General features: G+C 35.5%; 1 long non-coding RNA gene across 2 annotated transcripts; it reads left to right on the top strand.

Moving 5' to 3' along the window:
• The first annotated feature begins 7,953 nt into the window (after window positions 1–7,953).
• On the top strand, window positions 7,954–19,296 carry LOC126831930 (uncharacterized). Of its 2 annotated transcripts, none has more exons than XR_008789363.1 (4): window positions 7,954–8,020; window positions 16,579–16,805; window positions 17,482–17,619; window positions 18,458–19,296. It is a non-coding gene; the product is annotated as an uncharacterized LOC126831930 (long non-coding RNA). The 2 variants fall into 2 exon arrangements; XR_007684430.2 differs by lacking the exon at window positions 7,954–8,020 and adding an exon at window positions 8,060–8,194.
• Window positions 19,297–20,880: the final 1,584 nt, after the last annotated feature.

The raw sequence follows: 20,880 nt of genomic DNA, 5'->3' as shown, positions 1-20,880 counted from the left end.
TATTAAGACTACTGTTTCCGCGCGTGTAAACACGTTTGATTCAGAAAAAAGGATATCGGGTGGCTTTAGCATTATAATGCTAATTCTTATATATTTAAAGATACATCAGTTAAGAGTTTAATATAGAGTTGTCCATAGATGATAAAAAAAGAGAAAATATTGAAAACTTCAGTCCAATTACTTTATTCGGAGCGGGACGGAGGGCCTGACAAGGACAGCTGTCTAGTCGCTCGACAGTTGGAATTCGACACAAGAGAATGTCGTAGTGCCGCTGTCCGGGCAAAATATTTCCCTCATAGCACACTGTATGGCATATACCCGTCTTCATTAGCCCAGTTCGGAGCAGAACAGTACGACGTTAAACTCCATTTCATTTCATTTATTCGGAGCGGAGTTGTCACTGTTGGAAGTTTGGACTACAAATAGGCATCAACTGTGTCCGCACCGTTTACTTGAATTGCCGATCGTTTGATTGACAGGCGATAACTCCACCCACATATTCTCGCTTGATAGGCCTTTCAAAACCACTTTCCGGTGGTGACGTCAGTGACTAATGGTAAACGTTAGCTTGGTCGGCCATTTATTGATTTAATTTTAAATGGACGACTATTTAAATCCAAGCTTTATCCAAGCTATCCGAGGGTCTGCAGAGTTGATCTTGAGCTTGTCATGTAAATCAAGGTCTAATTAATAATTTCTATAATATCTGAAGTCTAAATAAAGACTTGCAATAGACAGATATAGCTCTTGCATAATGTATGTTTTACTTATTTTCGTTGGACTGATCACTTTCTACCACCGATGAAGACATATGAGACAATATCTTTCTCCACAGCTTGTATGAGGTTTTCCTTGTAAATGTTAGTAGCATACATCCTACAAATTCCTGCACTGTAACGCCGAACGCACACGATGAAACATTTTAGCTGAAAATTCATGATTAAAACAGTGTTCCGATCAATTTGTTCAAAACACACGAACAAAAATTTTCCGAAAAATTATGTTCGTGAAATCGAACGTATTAGATATTTGCAACTTCATTCGTCGTCTGCGTTGAAGTCGAACATTTTTTCCACGCAGCACCAATTAGCGATCACATGACATTCAAATGTCATTATGTTGCGGTAGCAATGACGTATGTTAATATATATGTTATATATATATAGAGTGGATGACTAATGCAATGTACTTTTATCTTTCAGCTGGCTGTATTCTGTTAGCTATTATTATTTTCGGAGCTGAAACTACGCTGCCAGCTGGATCACAGTTTGGATGGGGATTTATCCTGTGCATTATTAGTACCTTTCTTTTCGTTCTTGCTGGGGTTCTCAATTTAATGGAGTCGAAACATACATCATAATTATTTAACCAAGGCCCCAAATAAAATTATTCAGTATTTGTAGAGACCCTTTTCATTTGAATTACATCTTGTGTCCGTTTTGTTAAAATGAGTTATGGGTTGTATTGTTTAACCTAAAATGCAAACCACAAAATACCGTCTATTAGCTATAAAAAACTGATAAATAATGATAAATATCAAACGGAATCGTTCCTCTAGTGAGTCATGTACCAGTAGTGTTTACATGGCGACGTTTGTAAATTTCGAATTTTCGAACTTCGCTCCACAATCATGGAGAGAATATCAAATTGCTTACCCATATGATATTTTTTATTCGGATACAATCATCTTAGTATTTGGCAGTATCGCGTAACAACTTAAATCTTCTGCTAGGTGGACGCTGTCGGGTATTTTTCACGTTTTAGGGAAAAAATTTGTTGGTATATTTATTTATTTTTTCTAAACAATATTTTTATTCATTAAATCTAATTTTGGATTGAGGAACAGGCTATGCCTTTGTGTAACCCCTCTCTCTCTCTCTGATTTAGATGCATGTACACATTATAAAAGTATATACATACACACATAATTACATAAATATAGAACATATAGGATACATAATGGATAATATAGAGACTCTTATTTGTTGTTTTTTATTTTGTTTTATAATAAATATTTTAGTGGAAATATTGGTGAAAATCTATTTTAAAAGTACTGCTTGGTAATGTTAGGTAGGTTGGTATATTTCGGCGTTGTTTTTTATTTTGTTTTATAATAAATTTTTTAGTGGAAATATTGGTGAAAATCTATTTTAAAAGTACTGCTTGGTAATGTTCGGTAGGTTGGTATATTTCGGCTTGCATTGTGTGCTAACATAAAACGCCAATCTCAAATATTACCTTCCTTTATGTATATTATTAATCTAATTATAGATAAACAACATAACATTTTTTTCATTGTTTTAAAAGCTTGATAATTTTTATTTATGTATTAATTGGCACACCTCGGCAGGTTCAGGTACTCTACATCTAGACCCAGCTGTATGACGGTAAGTGATCTTATTAGGAACACTTGCCGATTTTAAAAAATAGTGCTAAAAATTTTGTCGCCCGAAGCGTGTGTTGAATTGTTGTCCTTGTTTAAGGAAAATGGGATAAACTTGAAAGAAAAACAGCTTTAGACTTTGAAAGCTTTGTATGATAAAATAGTCTTCAAAGGCGTCGTCATGCACGACACCGTTGGTAATCCGGGAACTTGAAAGTAGTTCCAATGGCGAACTTCGTCATACAGCCCAGGTTAGATGTAGGGTACTGGAGTGTGCTGAAGTTTGCCGAGTGTTAATTGGTATACATTTATTGCCATTGGACGCCACCATATTGGATTTGACGTGAGTCAAATGTCAATCGGATTAATCTGGTGAAAACATGGCCGCTGTGCAGACTTATTAATGTTTTCGTAGAATTTTTGCATGGTTATATATATTCCTAGCTCTTTTATATTTGACTTTTCTCTTTTATACATTTTTACTTACAGTAGGGAAAACGTATTTGACATTTTAGAGCGGACAGGTGACTCATTTATAACCTTTTTAACAAAACGGGGTGTAGTGTAGGCCTATCGAAAGAAGCGTGTACAAACTGAATTGGCCGTGTTGTGTTTTTCGGTTTTGAAGGTAATATATAGTTACAGTTCGATCTTAAAGAAACCTGACATTCCAATAGGTGTCCGAGCGCTGGGGATTTTTCGGGCAGATGGGTAAAGTGAAATAAAAAACGCCCCAATTTTAATTGAAGACTTCTACTGAATTGGCTATATAGATTAAAAGATTTTGTCTCGAGCAACCCTCGATCCACAGTTGAAATGAAATGAAATGGAGTTTGACGTCCTACTGTGCTGCTCCGACTGGGATCATGAAGTGTAGCACCATAGAAATTGTTACACCTTTTCCCTTCCAGAATCTGTCTGCTGTCTGACGAATTCTCACAATTATGATAGTTTTGTAGCTTTGGGTTTTTGACCTTCAGTTATCTAATTGGTCAAATATGATGTAAATAATTAGAGAGATTGGTTAATTGGGTCAAATGACGTCGAAACCCATGCACCCTTATTCGGTTAGTCGAAATTTACTGGAGAATTTCCCATCTGTTATCAACCTAGAATTGAATGCTTACCACATAATGACTATTTTAATTAACGCATACATATTAATAATTTTTTTTATTATTTCACTATGTGTACACTAAATTTTATGTATACGTGAGGTATAGGCTAGGCCTAGAAATGCGGGAATTCTTGACTTCATCTTTAACATTCTTTAAATGTTAATCGTTTTAATGACATTAAGTAATTGTACTGGAAATACACAGGTGATTTGTCTATTGAATTACTATTTATTACGAAACGTTGCTCGAATATAAACAGTAACTGTATACCACAGAATTGTGACTTGTGTATTGCTGGGGGTTGGATGACTGAATGGTTAGCGTGCGCGCGCTGTATCATAAAGTCTGTCATTGAGTCAACTGGCGTGGTTTCGAATCCCCGATTGTACGTGACAAGGAGTAGGGTCGCCTGTCCAACCTCGTGGGTTTTCTCCAGGTCCTCCCACTGCTAAAGACCCCTACGCGCAAGCGAATTATTGAAATAAAATTAAACCATATGTTAGTCCCGAAATGACCTAGTTTGTGTCGAGTGGACGTTAAACCCCATTTCTCTCTCTCTCTTTTGTGTATTGCTTTGAACGCAAAGTCGTATAGATAGATGGCACTTTTGCTCCGAGTGAACTTTGACCTTACTAATTCAAGATGACGGAACGGACATCAGCAATATGTCTATTCTAGACAATTAGGTTTCAGTGATTAATTAAATACTTATTATTTCTGTATTGCTAATTGCATGGTGTTTGTGTTAAAGGCACTGATCGCCATTTAAGGAATTCAGAATCCCTGCGAACTAGACTATTGTGACAGATAAACCTAATAGGCCAGTGCCACCTACCTGTTGGATAAAATCTTTTGATGGACCTTTTTAACCCGATTGAATTCAAGTGGATATATTATCTCTACCTTTCATATTTTAGCTTTTTTGAATTAATTACATATTAAATAATCGATTTGAATACATTTCAGCAAGGTTTTTGTCGTACAAAATTGGATATTGCCCACAAATTGCAAATCACGATCAGCGGCCTTAACTTGCCAACACTTCTTGTTACAGACTATTTTTAATTGCTTTTGTTTAATGCTTAATAAAATATATCATAAATGTCAAGTAAATATAATAACCGTAGTATATGCACTGTTATTCTTTATTTTTGAACAAATATTAAAGTAAATATTAATATTGTTGAAACAGTATTTAAGAAAACGTCCAATTTGGTCCTCACAAGTCCCCAAGCTGTTAATAATCCTGGACACCCAGTTTCTTAAGACTGAAGTTTTAAAGGATGACGGCAATAAGATTGTGCTGTCGCTCGAAACAGACAATTTCCAGCCAGTTTGTCATAGCGCTGTGGGTCGAACTACTGTATTATTATTATATGCGTTGCGACTCATTTGTCTCAATTTCTAGATCCCAAATATTAGCGATTTAACTCGTTTAACCCCAAAATAACATGCCACGGGCTGACTCTCATCGCATCTTAAAGACCACTTAAGATCAAAAATCTAAATTTCATGTATGTATAGCCCATGGTTACTATATCAACTTTACGGCAAGTTCACACCAATCTGATTAAAATTAAGTCCGCTGTTAACGTTTAAGTATCCGACACGCCAAAACGCTTTTCGATTTTTCAATTACGACCTTAATCCGGTTGATTGGATGGTGACGTCACAGGCACTACACATAGGATATACATTATCTATACAATATCTCACCGTATGTACAATATAGTACTATCAATACACACAGCAACTGGGCAAGCGTCTATTGACGGTTCAATTACCACGTGACTGGCCTAATCATAATCACCGAATTATCGTCTTTCATTGGTATAGATTAGACATTTGTGATTGGAATATTTTAGAGTGAATTTAAAATGCCGTATCATGCCGTAGATCAATTTAAGCTGCCTTTGTTTAAATAGGCCACGTGTCAAATGAAGATGACTCAAGAAATTAGCGCATTTACCGGTAATTTGGATAACCCCGTAATACTTGATATCCCAAACTTAAGTACAGAAATACAAATGGTGCCAGTCATTTGTCGATATATTCATTATTAGCTATATATAATAATAATAATAACCATTTCTATATATAAAGAACAACTACAGATACGCTTGGTATCTTATTAACATGTACCGTTCCATGTACTACGGATGTAGTAAATGAGTTCCTGGTACCGTTTGGTGAGTGATTAAACTGTCAATGCTGTTGTTGTTGTTGTTGTTTATTACAAATTTAACGTCCAATACATAATGCATGATATTATGGACAGGTTGATTTGATTAAGTTATTTACTTAAATAAAAAAATAGAAGTTAGGTAAAAACACTAAATAATAAAAAGTTCTTGTATATCTAAACGTCACTTTAAAACAGATTTAAAATAATTAAAAGTTCTTGTATATCTAAAAATCACTTTAAAACATGGTTTTAAAAATGGCTTGAAAATCGTTGTCGTGGGAAGAGAGGGCGGGTCATCTTCTCACTTTGTCATAATGAAAGTAAAAATAGGAGATGCAATTGTAAAATACTTTTATTATAAAGAAGATAACCGATGTTAGACATTATAACCTAATCGTATCAAAAACGTTAATCCATCCATCAATTAAATGTTGTTTAAACGCCAATCAACAAACAATACGAGGCTACTTGATTACAAAAACACCGGTGAGCAATAATTATTGGGTATATAGTAATTTTAAACAACTTATTAGTAAAACCTAATTTATTTTATACAATTAATGTGTGTGTGTATGATTCTACCATTAGTTCGTTCGTGAGGTATTACGCAAACGTTCCACTGAGAGTGATGTCTTTGGCCGGCGTAAAAAAAGATAATTACCTAATCAACATTCTTAATCCCACTAACACTCACTGCTAACACCAACTTGAAATTAATTTATGACCCATGCCTGTATGGTTACATCTCACTGTGCCCACTTTTGATTAATCCAATTAAGGTCTAATTAGGATTAGTGTATTAAGCGGATTAGGATTAGGTGTTATAGGTAATTAGATGGAAAAAAACAAATATTGAAAGTGACTAAATATTCAGTCTTATAATTGGTGAGATGAACTCACTGTAATCGTTAAAGTGATGAATTTTATTCAAAAAATGACACTTGAATATAATATGAATTATGTTCAGTAAGCCTACACATTACACGGTCTTTATAAGGACACACAGAAGTCAGTCTGTCATATTTCATCATGGCAAACGTTCAAGTAAACATCCAGTACATCCCCAATGCTCAAGGTGGAGAAAACTTAGTCCATGAAGAATACAAATTCCATAAAATATTTGGTTTTTGTTTCCATCTAATTACCTATAACACCTAATCCTAATCCACTTAATCCACTAATCCTAATTAGACCTTAATTGGATTAATCAAAAGTGGGCACAGTGAGGACACACCGCCTGTATAACTTTTATAGTCGGATTGATTAATTAATAACAGATATTAACCACACTACACTTTATGCGGAAAAGCGAAGTGCTCGCAGTAAAAACCACATAACTGGACCCGTATATTTTTTACATATTAAAAGTGTTCGTCCAATAAGTTCCATATTGTAAAAAATTAATTAAGAGTTCAGGACTTCAAAGTTTAAAAGTTGTAGGCACTCTAAATTGGATCTTAAATTAAAATAAATTAAAAACAAATTATTCCGTAGTCAATTGTTTTATTTAATTAGGGGGATTAAGGAATCTTTCAGGCGTTAAAGAATACACACGCCGGCTGTATATAGGTAATTAAGGAATAAACATTAGGGGGATTAAGGAATCCTTCAGGCGTTAAAGAATACACACGCCGGCTGTATATAGGTAATTAAGGAATGAACATTCCGAATATGCATTCGGTCACTGTGACGTCACTGGCGTCTGAGGGGATTAAGAGTGTTTTCGATAATTGGCAAAGCCGTTTTTACGGAAGGTCTATTTTTACGACTTTGAATGAAGATAACTGAATTAATTTCAACCAGATTGGCGTGAACTTGCCTTAAAGTGGATATAGTAACCATTGGCTACACGTATCTCAAATCTTCCGGGACCATCTTATGTGCACTTTAAAGTTACATTTAGGTAACTTTGATCGAAGTATTGTTCAGTTAATGTTCAGGAAGTTTTCACGGATGTCTATTGTGTATACAGAAATACAAATCTTCAAGGAAAAAGATGTACACAAAATTTGTCAGGAACACTGTCTAAAATGTATTTTTTATTAATATAAATATCTTCAAGGAAAACACAAGAGAAGTTGTGAGCTAAATTGTGTGTAGGGAAGCTCAAAAAAATATATGCTATAATGACTAACTGCAAATAACAGTCCCCCAGTGATCAAGCCTGCAAAAGAGAGAGAAGGGGTTTAACGGCCACTCGACACAAACTAGGTCATGTCGATTTCGTGAATTAATTTTATTTCAATAATTCGCTTGCGCGTTGGGATCTTTAGCAGTGGGAGGACCCGGAGAAAACTCATGAAGTTGCAGACAGGCGACCCTGCTCCTTGCCAGGTATAACCGAGGAATTGGAAACACGCCAGTTGACTCAGTGACAGACTTTATAAAGCGCGTAAGCGCTAACCATTTCATTCGGCCATCCAACCTCCTTTAAAAATATAGTCTGTCAGCTAGAATCTAGGTGTGGATCATACTAGAGCGCATCGCTAAATCCGATATACTTTTCAGGTATAGTTAGTTATCTATTAATTTTTTCCAGATAATTTTTATGTTTTATTTTTTAGGATTGTTTGAATTTAGGAAAATATAATTAAATGAGGTTGAATCACATACTGGCATTTTGCTATTCCGATTTTTTTTCTTGTATTGATTATTACCAAATAATATTTAGGTTTTCGTTGAAGTTGTGTTATCTTGTATTTTTCACATTTGTTTCAATTCAGGAAAATATAATTAGATGGGATTGAATCACATATTGGCGTTTTGTTATTCTGATGTTTTGTGGGGTTTTGTCATTATGTTATTTGATATTTAGAAATATTTTATGACGTGCAGATTTTTTTTCATTTTACAACCCAGTGAACATAAATTAATAACACTCACAATAATATAGTGCATAGTTTGAACAGAAGGCTGTATAATGAAGCCCCGCTAAACTAATACTTGGTCTATTTCATGCTATTTCGCCCGACTATATATGTCGTATGTTATTTGAAAAAATTATTGTATGAACAAAAATCAAACAGCCCAATCATTGAAATAATCTTTCAGCAAATATTTTTATTGACACCTTTCAATTTCTTTTCAAATTTACTAGGCTTCTTCTGGTTTGTTTATGGGGAGGAGCCAAATTTTCTCAAGACCGATCACAACTCGATTACAAATATTCATGATTTTTTACATTCAGTGGATTGACCCAGGATATGTTATTAGTGAGTCCAGTACTCCAACCTCACGCAATAAAAAAAATGAAATGAAATAAAATGGGGTTTAACGTCCTACTGTTCTGCTCCTACACTGGGCTAATGAAGACGGACATACGCCATACAGTGTGCTATGAGGGAAATTTTGCCCGGGCAGCGGCGCTACGGCCTACTCTTATATCGAATTCCAACTGCCAAGGGATCTTTTACGTGCCTCGGTTTTTTGTCCCATCCGAACGACTAGACAGCTGTCCTTGCCAGGCCCTCCATCACTGACAAGGGGAAACCACGCCGGGAAATCTGAATGAACTTTCTCGGCCAATGCAGGAATCGAACACCCGACCTCCAGGCTAGCGAGCCAGCGTCTTACCCACTTAGCCACGTGGTTAACACAATATTAGTGTTATTTATCGCCGTTAAATGTGCAATTCGAAAGAGTAAATGAACATCTGGACATACTTTTCAGCACGTATTAGCTTAAAGGCACAATATTCCAGATTAAGGTCTACAATTATTAAAGCCGTAAATCCTAATAAAGTTCATGGCTTTTTAAAGATCACATTACTTTCTAATGAATTCATGTCGCCATCTATCCATGACCATCAAGCACAAGATAGTATCTATCTAATCTAATGTTGGTGTGGTTTAATCGTCATTAATTTAACTAGAAAACACTTTTCTACACTTTGCAAAATTTAAATAAGCAAAATGATTACTGTCCTCGTGACGCACGGTGACTTGTGCTAAGAATTTAAATATAAAATTTAGTAGTTTTTCTTTTTATAAAGTCAAAATAGACAATACTATCAAGAGACGGAATATGGAAACATTCTTTATTCACCGATTTCTACAAGATTAAAATGCTTAATTTGCCCCATTCCCACCGCATTAATAACATTTAAATAAATCTTAACGTATGTTTTTACACTTTTTACCTAGACACCGTATAAGATTTTAAACCCTATAATTTCTTATTTTTCTATTATCGATTTTTTAGAGAATAAAATTGATATAATGCTAATGAAAGGTTAAGTTCATAACCTAATTACATAATTGATCTATTGACATTTAATCCACCTCTTTACTTCTGTATTGTACTATTATTATCAGATTATATATGCGTCATAAATTTGCTTATTAAAGTTGATTTCATTTACCGATAAAACGTACTTTTAAATGGCGGTATACGAAATATGTGTCATTATTAGAGTTGATTTATGGTTAGTACTGAGATACACCGAATATGTTATATCCCAAGGCTTTGACTCACATATTATTCTATATATCGCTAATATGCAACAAAAAAAAATCCCAAAAAACAAAAAAAAAACCCAACAAACTCTGTGATTATCGTTACCCGACTGGCACTATTTTTATCAATCTGATTAAAACACAGATCCCATTTCGTTTCGTTTTTTATAGTATAAAATTTTGTTTTACTTGTCTTCACAACATAGGATCTGGTAGAGTTGTTATATAACAGGCATTCTAGTTGATGTGAGGAATTAGCCAATTAAATGGTCTTTTACGTCGGGTTCTTGGCGTTCTCTGCACGGAACTGTGAATAAACCCGTAGAAACGCCAACACTGATTGATTAGTCAATGTCTGACGACATATGGTCAAAGGCCGCTCGTATGACCCTTAACGCGACCTCCCAGTACAACTGGATAGATCTTCATGTAGTATAGGCCATCAAAAGAATAAAAAACGAAACGAAATATAGATCTGTATTTTTATCAGATTGTATTTTTTTAGTCAAAATCGTCGACCAACTTGTGTGCGATATTACCCAAGGTGGAAGCGGACGTTAAGCTGTCTCGTGTCCCAGACCCTATAAATCGGCCTTGGCGTGACGTTTAAATCGGCATTATTTTCCAGAATCTTACTCTGGGAATACTAGGAAAAAGTAGCTGTAAACACAAGTATTATCCTTGTTAGCTTTAGGTGCAGTCAGGCGGATATTGCGTGATAATCTAACATATTTAACACCATAAAAAATGATTGCCAGCGATATCACCTCAGCATAAACGAGCGTTAAATGAAGGTATATTATCTCATTATTCCAAATTCATTTCTACAGGGCAAAAGAAAGAACCAGATATACACAGCAGATTGCGGCTTTCTTGTAGCGACCTAAACGGGCATAAATTTCTACGACATATATCCGAGGATCCATCATGCAGCTGTGATCATCGCTTTGAAAATTCTGAACATTTTCTCCGCTGGTGCCCACTTATATACAAATGCACGAAAATATACAATACATCTTTTACCATCCCACCAGCAATCAATTAAACCACTTCTTTTTGGCATAGAAAATCAGACTACATCAAATAACATTTTTAAATTAGTTCATGAATACTTCGATGTTACCAGACGCTTCAATATCTGATTCTATTTATAGAACCCTTTTTATCATGTTATAAAACAGCACTTCCTCTTTTTTTCATTTGTTTTAAATAGTATGTATATGAATTATTTAATTTATATGATTTTCACCATTATGTTATAATATGTACATAGAAGATCTGTATATTATATGTTTTATATTCCTTGTATGAGGAGAGGGGTAATATAGGCTTTGCCTGTTCCCTGATCCCATTTCATAAATTTCTGAAATAAAATATTGTTTACAAAAAAAAATGAAGGTATATCACACACAGTAAAAATTTGGATACAAATATGTTGTTTTTACTTTGCCATGGAAGAGCCAATTCTTATATCAAATGAAATGCAATGGGGTTTAACCCCTACTGTCCTGCTCCGACTGGGCTAATGAAGATGGGCATACGCGATACAGTGTGCTAGGAAGGAAATTTTGCCCGGGTAGCGGCACTATGGCCTACTCTAGTATTGAATTTCAACTGACAAGGGATCTTTTACGTGCACGCTAACGTATTTCTTATATCCACATCATGGCGTTATAGAAATCTTCATTGTTCTCGATCACTCATCCGGTCCTTCGTGAAACGTTTACTTTTCCGCAAAGGGTCCTTGTTTGACCAGACTACAACTAACAACGCGTCGTTTTTATCTGACAACCTTCACGTGTATTCATTTATAATAAAAGTACGTAATGTCCACTTCACCCGTGATGACGCTGATGCTCCCAATGCGACCTGAAAAGTATGAAAGCGTAAATCAAAGCACAGTAAGGCCTCGGAGAACGAATTGGTGACGCAGTGGAAACTGTCAAATGAGGAAGAGGGTGGCCATGCAGCGGGTCGACACTCTGACAAGAACTGTATAATAACGCACGACACCAGCCATAGCAGCGTAAGCCGAATTACACGAGGATTTCTTGGAACATTAAATCGGTAAATCAAGAAAGTTTCGATCTGATTTATCCAGCATTACTGATCGTTTAGTATGAATCAACGACATCAATACTCGTGTGCCAGAACATAACAATCGGCTTTCTGATTTACTAAACCAACATGCACCATTAAAACAAAGACTGTGACAGTTCGTCGATCTGTACCTGGTTTTGATCATAAAACCCCGTGTCTTACAATGTCAACACGGAATGCTGAACGTCGTTGGGGCAAACATAAAACGTCAGAGAATTTGGTGACTTTTCGGACAATCCGTAATATAATAATATACTCCCACCATTTGTTTCGCGCTAAGACATACTTTATTCGGAACAAAATCGATGGCTGTGGGAACAATTCCAAGCGCATGTTGGGAACAGTTTCACGTTTTCTCAGTGCTACAAAACCGAATCCACTTCCAGAACGTGTATCAGATTCCCAGTTCGTCAATGACTGGGTGTTACTTTCAAGATAAAGTAGAAACCATCTGTCGTAACGTTGAAGGACATCCAAAGTATGAGCCACCCGTTTTAGATATACCAGCCTTTGATTCATACTCAAATGTTGACACCATCACAGTGATCAAGCTCATCTGCAATGCAAAACCAACTACGTGTAGCGTAGATCCAATTCCGTCTATGTTGGTGAAGGAATATTGTGATATCCTCGCTCCTGTCATCCAATATGTGATAAATGTTTCATTAACGACTGGTGTAATCTACAATGATTGGGAAATAAAGCTATTATAAAAAAGAACTATTGTTCAGTGAGCAACCTGTCATTCTGGTCCAAGGGGCACCATTTTGGATTTGTAAGCAACAATCAACGACATAAAACAGTGGATGCTGATGAATAGGCTCAAGATGAAAACGACTAGTCAGAGTTCATTGTGTTTGGCAGTTCACGGGCTCTGCCCAAATGTGTTACACCTAAGATAAAAATCGAAGATGTATTTGTACCAAGATCAACATAAGTTAAAGTTCTTGGAGATATCATGGATCAAAAAATCTAACCCTCAAGTCAAATATTGCATCAAAGAAACGTGCTGCGTTCCTATTTTTATTCAACATAAAGAAAAAAAGACACTATTTGTACAGCCCGACGCGTTGAAAGCTGACCAACGCTGTCATATTGTCACATCTAGATTAATGTAAGGGTCTTTTTGTAAATTTACCAAAAACTACACTGGCCCCTCTTCTGCGAGTGAAAAACCTCGCGGCCAAAATGATTCTTGGACAATCCAAATTCTACAGTTGATCTGACGCCCTAAAACAACTCCATTTTCTTCCAGTACGACATGTCCGTGCTGAATATGAAACTATATTGATGGTATATAAATGAATGAACAATAACGCTCCAAATTACCTTTGTGGTCGTTTAACATACAACCCAAATCGATATTCCACACGATCATCAACCGCCCAGGATTTGCATGTTCATAAACAAAAAATAAAACTGTTGCAGACAGATCCTTCAGTGTAGCGGGACCAAAACTATAGAATAAACTACCGCGAAATCTGAAAGAGTGTGCTTTTTTGGAAAGTTTTAACGTATCTATTTCAAAGAACATTCTGCAAATAAAAACTTGTATTATGTGTTTAGGTGTGTGTATTGTTCATGTAAAGCGCCATTAAATACATTAAGTATGTAATAATGAACGCTATATCAAATTCAATAAACATGTAGCACATGTCCAGTACGTTAATTGGGCTATCAATAGGCTTTAAATTATTAAGAGCATCATATTGTATCTTGAAATAATTATTGGCTTAACATACATGTATTAAAGGGAATTCAGATCCCATGCACTAAAATGAATGATTGATAAGTTAGATATAAAAAAAAGAGTTACAGAGTTATAATTTGGTAAACATTCAATTCTAGGTTGATAACAGTTATCACGTGTGAAATTTCTGGTGTAAGTTTCCACTATCCATATAAGGGTGGTTTTCGACGTCATTAGGCTAATTAACCAATCACTATAATTAATTACGTCATATTTGACCAATTCGATAATTGAACGTCCAAACCCAAAGCTACAAAACTATCATATTTCTGAGCATTCGTCAGACAGCCGTTTAATTCCATAGCAATTTCTGTCATCAAACCCAGCGAATCTGATGGATTGGGATTGAGGAAATGAATTTATTGTAATCTATTATGCATTGTACCACATGTAAGCAGCTTGATATATAAAATGTAAAAACGAACTGTTGCATTGTTATTCCTGGTAAAACACAATCTTAACTACTGAGAAGACAAACGTCTCTTATACTGAGATAGATAAGAAGAGAATACACAACGTAAAAAGGAAACCAAGGGAGACAATAGAAAATACTTGACGGTCTCAGACTAGCAATTATTTGCCCATTGACTTCAATGTTAAATGGCTGTAACATCACAGGCTGTAGCTTTTTTCTCAACATTCCGTTGGTTCCAATCTTTATAGGCACAATGGCGACAACATTTGGCAATCTCCTCATCATAATTTTGTAGGGGGTTGACCATTTAGATTTTTTGCTACGCGGATTTGAGGTTGACTGGGGTGAAAATCTCACTTCCGACACAGTGATTGCTCTGCAGAAAGACACTTTACACCCCCTATCCCTCCGCTGTAATATCATCAGTATTACCCAAAACTGCTATGAAATTGCAAATTTGATCCCTTTTCTCCAATTCTAGACCAAAAAGTCAACCAAAAAATGCAGGAAGAGGGGAGAAAAAAATTAAGGGAAAATCATGAAATAAGGGGAAATAATTACTAGTCTTAGTCCAGACGATCACAAGGCTACTAAGATATTTAGTAAGAAAAGATGCATGGGTCATACGTAGGATGTTGCGACCGGTTTGTCGGAGGCCCGCTTTCCATGTCTGACACAAAGACCCATATGGTTTCTACATATTTTTTGCCTCTTTCGTTCTTGCTGCGCTGTTATTGCACTTCTCATTATTTGTTCTATGTTACTCTCCGGTCCGAGCTACCCCTATACCCCAAATTTCAGACTCGGGGCAGACCTAGTGTAGCCGCCAACCCCGAACAGACAGACAGACCAACGACAGTCACAAATATTAGTATAGATAGATTACAACCTATACTGTCACCGTAAGATAACAACACCAATATTGATTGAAATCGATCAATATTAAATTCTAATTCGTGTTTTTAATTTCGAATATTACGGAAAATATATTGAGTTAGAGATTTCGCTCCTTTAAGTTTTTAATGTCTTATAAATGCTCCCATTACCAACAAAAGAATAAATATGCGACAAACTGCGTGGACTGTATTGATGACGTAGGTCTTGTGGGCGTATGTCTCGTTGCCTGATACCCTATGTTTGCAGTTAGAGTTTTAACATTATGCCGTATATCATAAATAATTATTGTAATTGAGCAAATACCTCAAATAATTACAGTTGACTATGTTATTAAACTTTGTGAATTTGCTGGGTATTTTCGAAATCGTACAAGAATTGAGCCTCGGGTGTTTAACTGTTTTCAGACGAAAACATAATGGTTCTTGAAATTATATAGCGGATGCGAATAACAATCCATTGGCAGTGACAGGATGGGCGGCGGATGTAATTGGTGCTGGCTTCAAAACATATCTTATAATTTTGTGATCCATGAATAATTCGGCCCTTGTGTATTGCGAATGGGATCTGTCAATAAATTCTGGTATTATAAAGTTGGTCTGGGAATTTAATAGTTGTCATTCGCCACTGCTATTATTTGAAGACAGCAGTAAGGACATTTTAACGAATCTAAAGCACTGGGGAGTAGAGCAGCGTGTGAGTGTGTTGGCGAAGGGGGGGGGGGCTCCACTGGAACTCGATAAAATTTACAATTTTACATGAATATCTTACCGAAATATGCCAAAACGAGCGATTTTCAGGTGACATCATCATCGGTATTGTCTGATTGATTGTAATTTGTTTACTACAGATCAAACGTGTGACAAATCTTATCAGCAGTTGCTCCATCACTTAATGTACTGGGGAAAAAACATTCGTTTTTACAGGAACTGACTCTCGAGATCAAAATCCGAGCGCTATCGATAAATTAAGCGTGGTGGATCGTTAACAATGGAAGGAAAACAGAGGATCAGGAGAAAACCCACGAGGTAGACAGACGACCATACGGCGTGTCACCTATAAGTGTGGGATCGAAACAAAGCCACTTAAATTTAATCAATTTCGACCATAACTATCAGAGTTGTCTCCCTGTTTTAGGTTCAAATATATGAAAAGTCACATCATTGCATAATACTAATCGGCTATATGTTTGTAGAAAGTGTTAAAGATGCCGTGGTATATCGCATAGAACAATTGATATATGCTTTAAATAATAAAATATTTCTCTCTATTTTTTCAGTCACATAATAAAAGATAGCGAACAAAGAATGGCGGAAATAGCAGGCTTCAGTTTATTTTCCCTTTTAGCTATTTTACTAGCAGGATTGGGATGTCTTCTACATGTGATTGGTCTGTCGGTTCCGTATTGGATTGTAAGTGACCCCAATATTTCTGGATCTACATCTGGTCTGTGGCAAGATTGTAATCCTTTCGCGTGTGCTTCATATCCAGCTGAATTCATTCCAGGTAATTAAATTCACGAAAGAATGCATGAACGAAATGGGGTTTAACGCCATACTCTTCATAAAATCATGCAACCACAAATTGAAGCGCAGTATACCAGATGGATAATTGATGCAAAGCCCCCTTCACCCTTAACATAGTTCTGAAATGACCTAGTCAGTGTTCAATTAGACCCCATCAAAAGTTCTTCTACACATAAATTTTCGATTAACAATCTCTTGTAAGTACATGATTAACAATCTCTTGTAAGTACATGTCTGAAACATATACTGGGCGGCCCAGAAAAAAAACGAGTACACCATTTGAAGTGAAATACTGGGTTAAAAGGGTACTTGATGCAGGGCGAGGGGCATATTGACCATGTGTTTATATAATTATGACTTCTCAATCCGCCAAAATATCATATGACTTCTTTTTTTTAAAACTAGTACTATAGCAACACTATTTGAGCGGTGGACCTGCAATTTGAAGTGCAGTTTTCCAACACCATCCATGTGTAAAATGTTAATAATATAGGTACAATACTTTTTTTTAAAAATTATTTCACTTTAAATTGTGTACTCGTTTTGTTCTGGGCCACCCCATATAACAACATCTGGGTGGAATATTTCTATTGTAAAATGACCAATAAAATTCCCTGTTTTGGCGATATAAAGCTTATGTCACTTTATTTCTTCAGATTATGTTCACGCTACACGGGCGTTTGTCATCATCGGTTTACTGGTCGGAGTTGCTGGCTTGGCCTTATCTGTTTTAAGTTTGATTAAAAAGACTAAATTATTTAAACTCATAGCTGCCATCGCTTGTTTTGTCGCAGGTAAGTAGGACACAATACCAAAAGAAATGCTAGATTGCTTTTGTTTCTTCAGTCTTGACTAAATCTAGGCGTTAGTTTTAATCGTTTACAACAGAAAAGTCCCGACGCGCAATTTGGGCGCTATAGGAATCACTTCTAAACTACAGTATTGTGAAAGATGAATGCTCTAATAGGAATATCGATCTCAAGGATATGTGGAATAAATGTTCATTTACGGCATGGGGTTAATATGCATTTAGTTTTCTCCATGCTAGTTTTAAAAGTTAATTTGCAGCATTCTGGGTGTCAGTTTAGTTTGTAAGCGCTCCGATTTACAGCAATGGTCATAAAATTACATCATATGCTGACCCCTGGCGATCTTGGATTTTGACCTGGGGCATCAAAGTCAATTTGCAGCATTCTGGGGTTCATTTTAGTTTGTAAGTGCTCAGATTTAAAGCAATGGTCATAAAATTACATCATATTATGTTGACCCCCGGCGATCTTGAATTTTGACCTGGTCATGAAGCTGGCATCAAAGTTAATTTGCAGCATTTTGGGGTCATTTTAGTCTGTAAGTACTCAGAAATAAAGCAATGTTCAAAAGCTTTATTTTAAATGATAATACGCTTTGACAAGCCGTTTCCCTGCGAAGTTATATTATTTTACCTTTCACCCACCCCTGTTTTTGACAAAACCCTGAAAACATAAATTACTGCCGGGTTTCATACGTTGCAGGTGGTCCTCTATCAGAATCAGGTGAGAATCTTATGGGCCATTTTATGCATGCAAACACCTCTTTGATCCTGGATTATATTCATCAGTGTTTAATAAAACAATTATGCGTTTTCTTTTCCAGCTGGTTGTATCTTATCAGCTATTATTATTTTCGGAGCAAACTATACATTTGAGGCAGCTAAACATAGGGGATGGGGCTTTATACTGTGTATTGTATGCACGTTTTTATTCGTTCCAGCCGGGATTCTCAATGTCTTGGAGTTTAGACATTCTTCATAATACGGATTTCGTTATTAAGATATTTAAGCATAATCCATGTACAAAAATCTATACTTTTACCCTTACTGCTTAAGTATCTAGTATGCCACCAAGTGGTCTCTGTTTATCTTGGCAACAGATACAGTCTTAGCATAATTAGATGAATCAATATACCCATAGATGATTTCAATTTATCTGAAAGAATTATATTTCTACATATGTAAAACCAAGAAAACCTCGTAATTTAAAGAAGTTAAATCTCTATTTGTTTGAATCGGAAATTGGTCTAAAAGCACATATTAATATAATATGAATGTATGCATAATAATTTATATTTTTAAAAATCAGTTCAAATTGAATGGCAATCGTTCACACCTTGGTGGTCCAGTCTACTACGGGAACACGGTTTGACATTTCACTTCCGCAATGACGTTTTGTCTGGTACTTTAAAATGGTTATCTAATATATTGGATACCGTGACCCCATATTTTCTCGGGAAGATAACAACATCTAATTCGTGGTTTTAATATCAAAGATTATCGAAAATATTGAGTTAAGAGATTTAGCTACTTTGGCTTTGTTGAGCTGTATTTGTTGTATATTGCTATAACTACATATATACATTCTGTTTTTGTATATTTGGTTATTTATGTTATATTGAAGTTATCTTTCATGAAATAGTCATCTTTTTAAAAAAAAAAAATAAAAAAGATTATTGGGTTTGTTTTCTTTTTGTACGTTTAGTTATTTTGTCAACATACATATCTTTATTTTCTGATCAGTAGTGGAATACCGCGTTTTATCAGTGAAATATAAGTGTTATTCCACTGGCTAGAAGCAGACAAAGTAGTCCATGTTGTTTTTACCTAAAATGATTGTAAAATCATAAAATAAATAGAACATTTGTCGTTTTGTCGTGAATAACATATTTTATTTCATCTCTAAGCAAGAAAACGTTTATATTTTCACTCATGCTACGCATTCGTGAAAATATAAGTTTTCTTGCATCTCGATGAAATAAAATATGTTATTCACTCTAAAACGACAAATATCCTCTATATATTAGTGTGACGCGTTTTTAATTACCCATCATTCTGAACAAAATAAGTGACATTTGTATAATTAGTAGCTTGATAATAGCCTCTCTCCACAATGGTGCAAAAAAATAAACACACTTATATGGATATACTACTTCTGAACTTCTGAATTTTATTAACATGCTACGTTTCAATACACATACCGGTATCGTCATCAAGCATATAACGATACCTGTATGTGAATTGAAACGTAGCATGTTAATAAAATTTAGAAGTAGTATATTCATATAAGTGTGTTTATTTTTAGTGAAACCTATTTCTATATGTCTTATTGGGATTATGGTGTAAAAATACTAAAACGTATATATCCTTACCTGAAATTCGGGTTGTTTTACTCACACCCTAACATTTCATGAATATTTTGACGGTTTGCTGACAACTACCATTATATCCATAGTGAAATATTGAGATAGTTCGAAATATCTTGACGGCATTAGTTCGGTTAGCATAACGTTCAGTTACAATGGGTAATCTTGTCGATATAATCATATATATAATTTACCAATAAATTGAAGAAATAAATTTAAGTGAATTGCATTTGTCACACCTGGTGTTGATAGAAGCGTATACAACAAGTATTTTGGTAGCCTCAATTTAGGCTACGTATTTTGGTAATATTTATGTATTTAAGTACCACCATGACAAATCCTTTTAGATTCAATAAGAATATATTCAGTTTTATCTCCATTTTAACGTAATGTCATTTACATTACTAGAATTAGCTGGTTTGAAAGAGAGAGAGAGAGAGAAATGGGGTTTAACGTCCACTCGACACAAACGAGGTCATTTCGGGACTAACATGGTTTAATTTTATTTTAATAATTCGCTTGCGCGTAGGGGTCTTTAGCAGTGGGAGGAAACCGGAGGACCCAGAGAAAACCCACGAGGTTGGACAGGCGACCCTACTCCTTGTCACGTACAACCGTGGATTCGAAACCACGCCAGTTGACTCAATGACCGACCTTATGATACAGCGCGCACGTTCTATCCATTCGGCCATCCAACCCCCAGCTGGTTTGAAGGAAATATACAATAGTGATTTTTATGTGAAATACAAGGTAGTAGCTTCTAACTATTTTACTTAATAGAGTAAACAGAGTAAGACCCAACAGTGATCCCTGTCGTTTGGTTTTGTAGGGTATGTGTTTTTAGTTCATTACAAATGGCGTCCGAAACCATACAGTACACG

Source organism: Patella vulgata, chromosome 9 (genome assembly GCF_932274485.2).
Source record: "Patella vulgata chromosome 9, xgPatVulg1.2, whole genome shotgun sequence".
In the NCBI taxonomy this organism is placed as follows: Eukaryota; Metazoa; Mollusca; class Gastropoda; family Patellidae; genus Patella; species Patella vulgata.
This window is presented reverse-complemented; position numbering and strand designations above follow the sequence as displayed.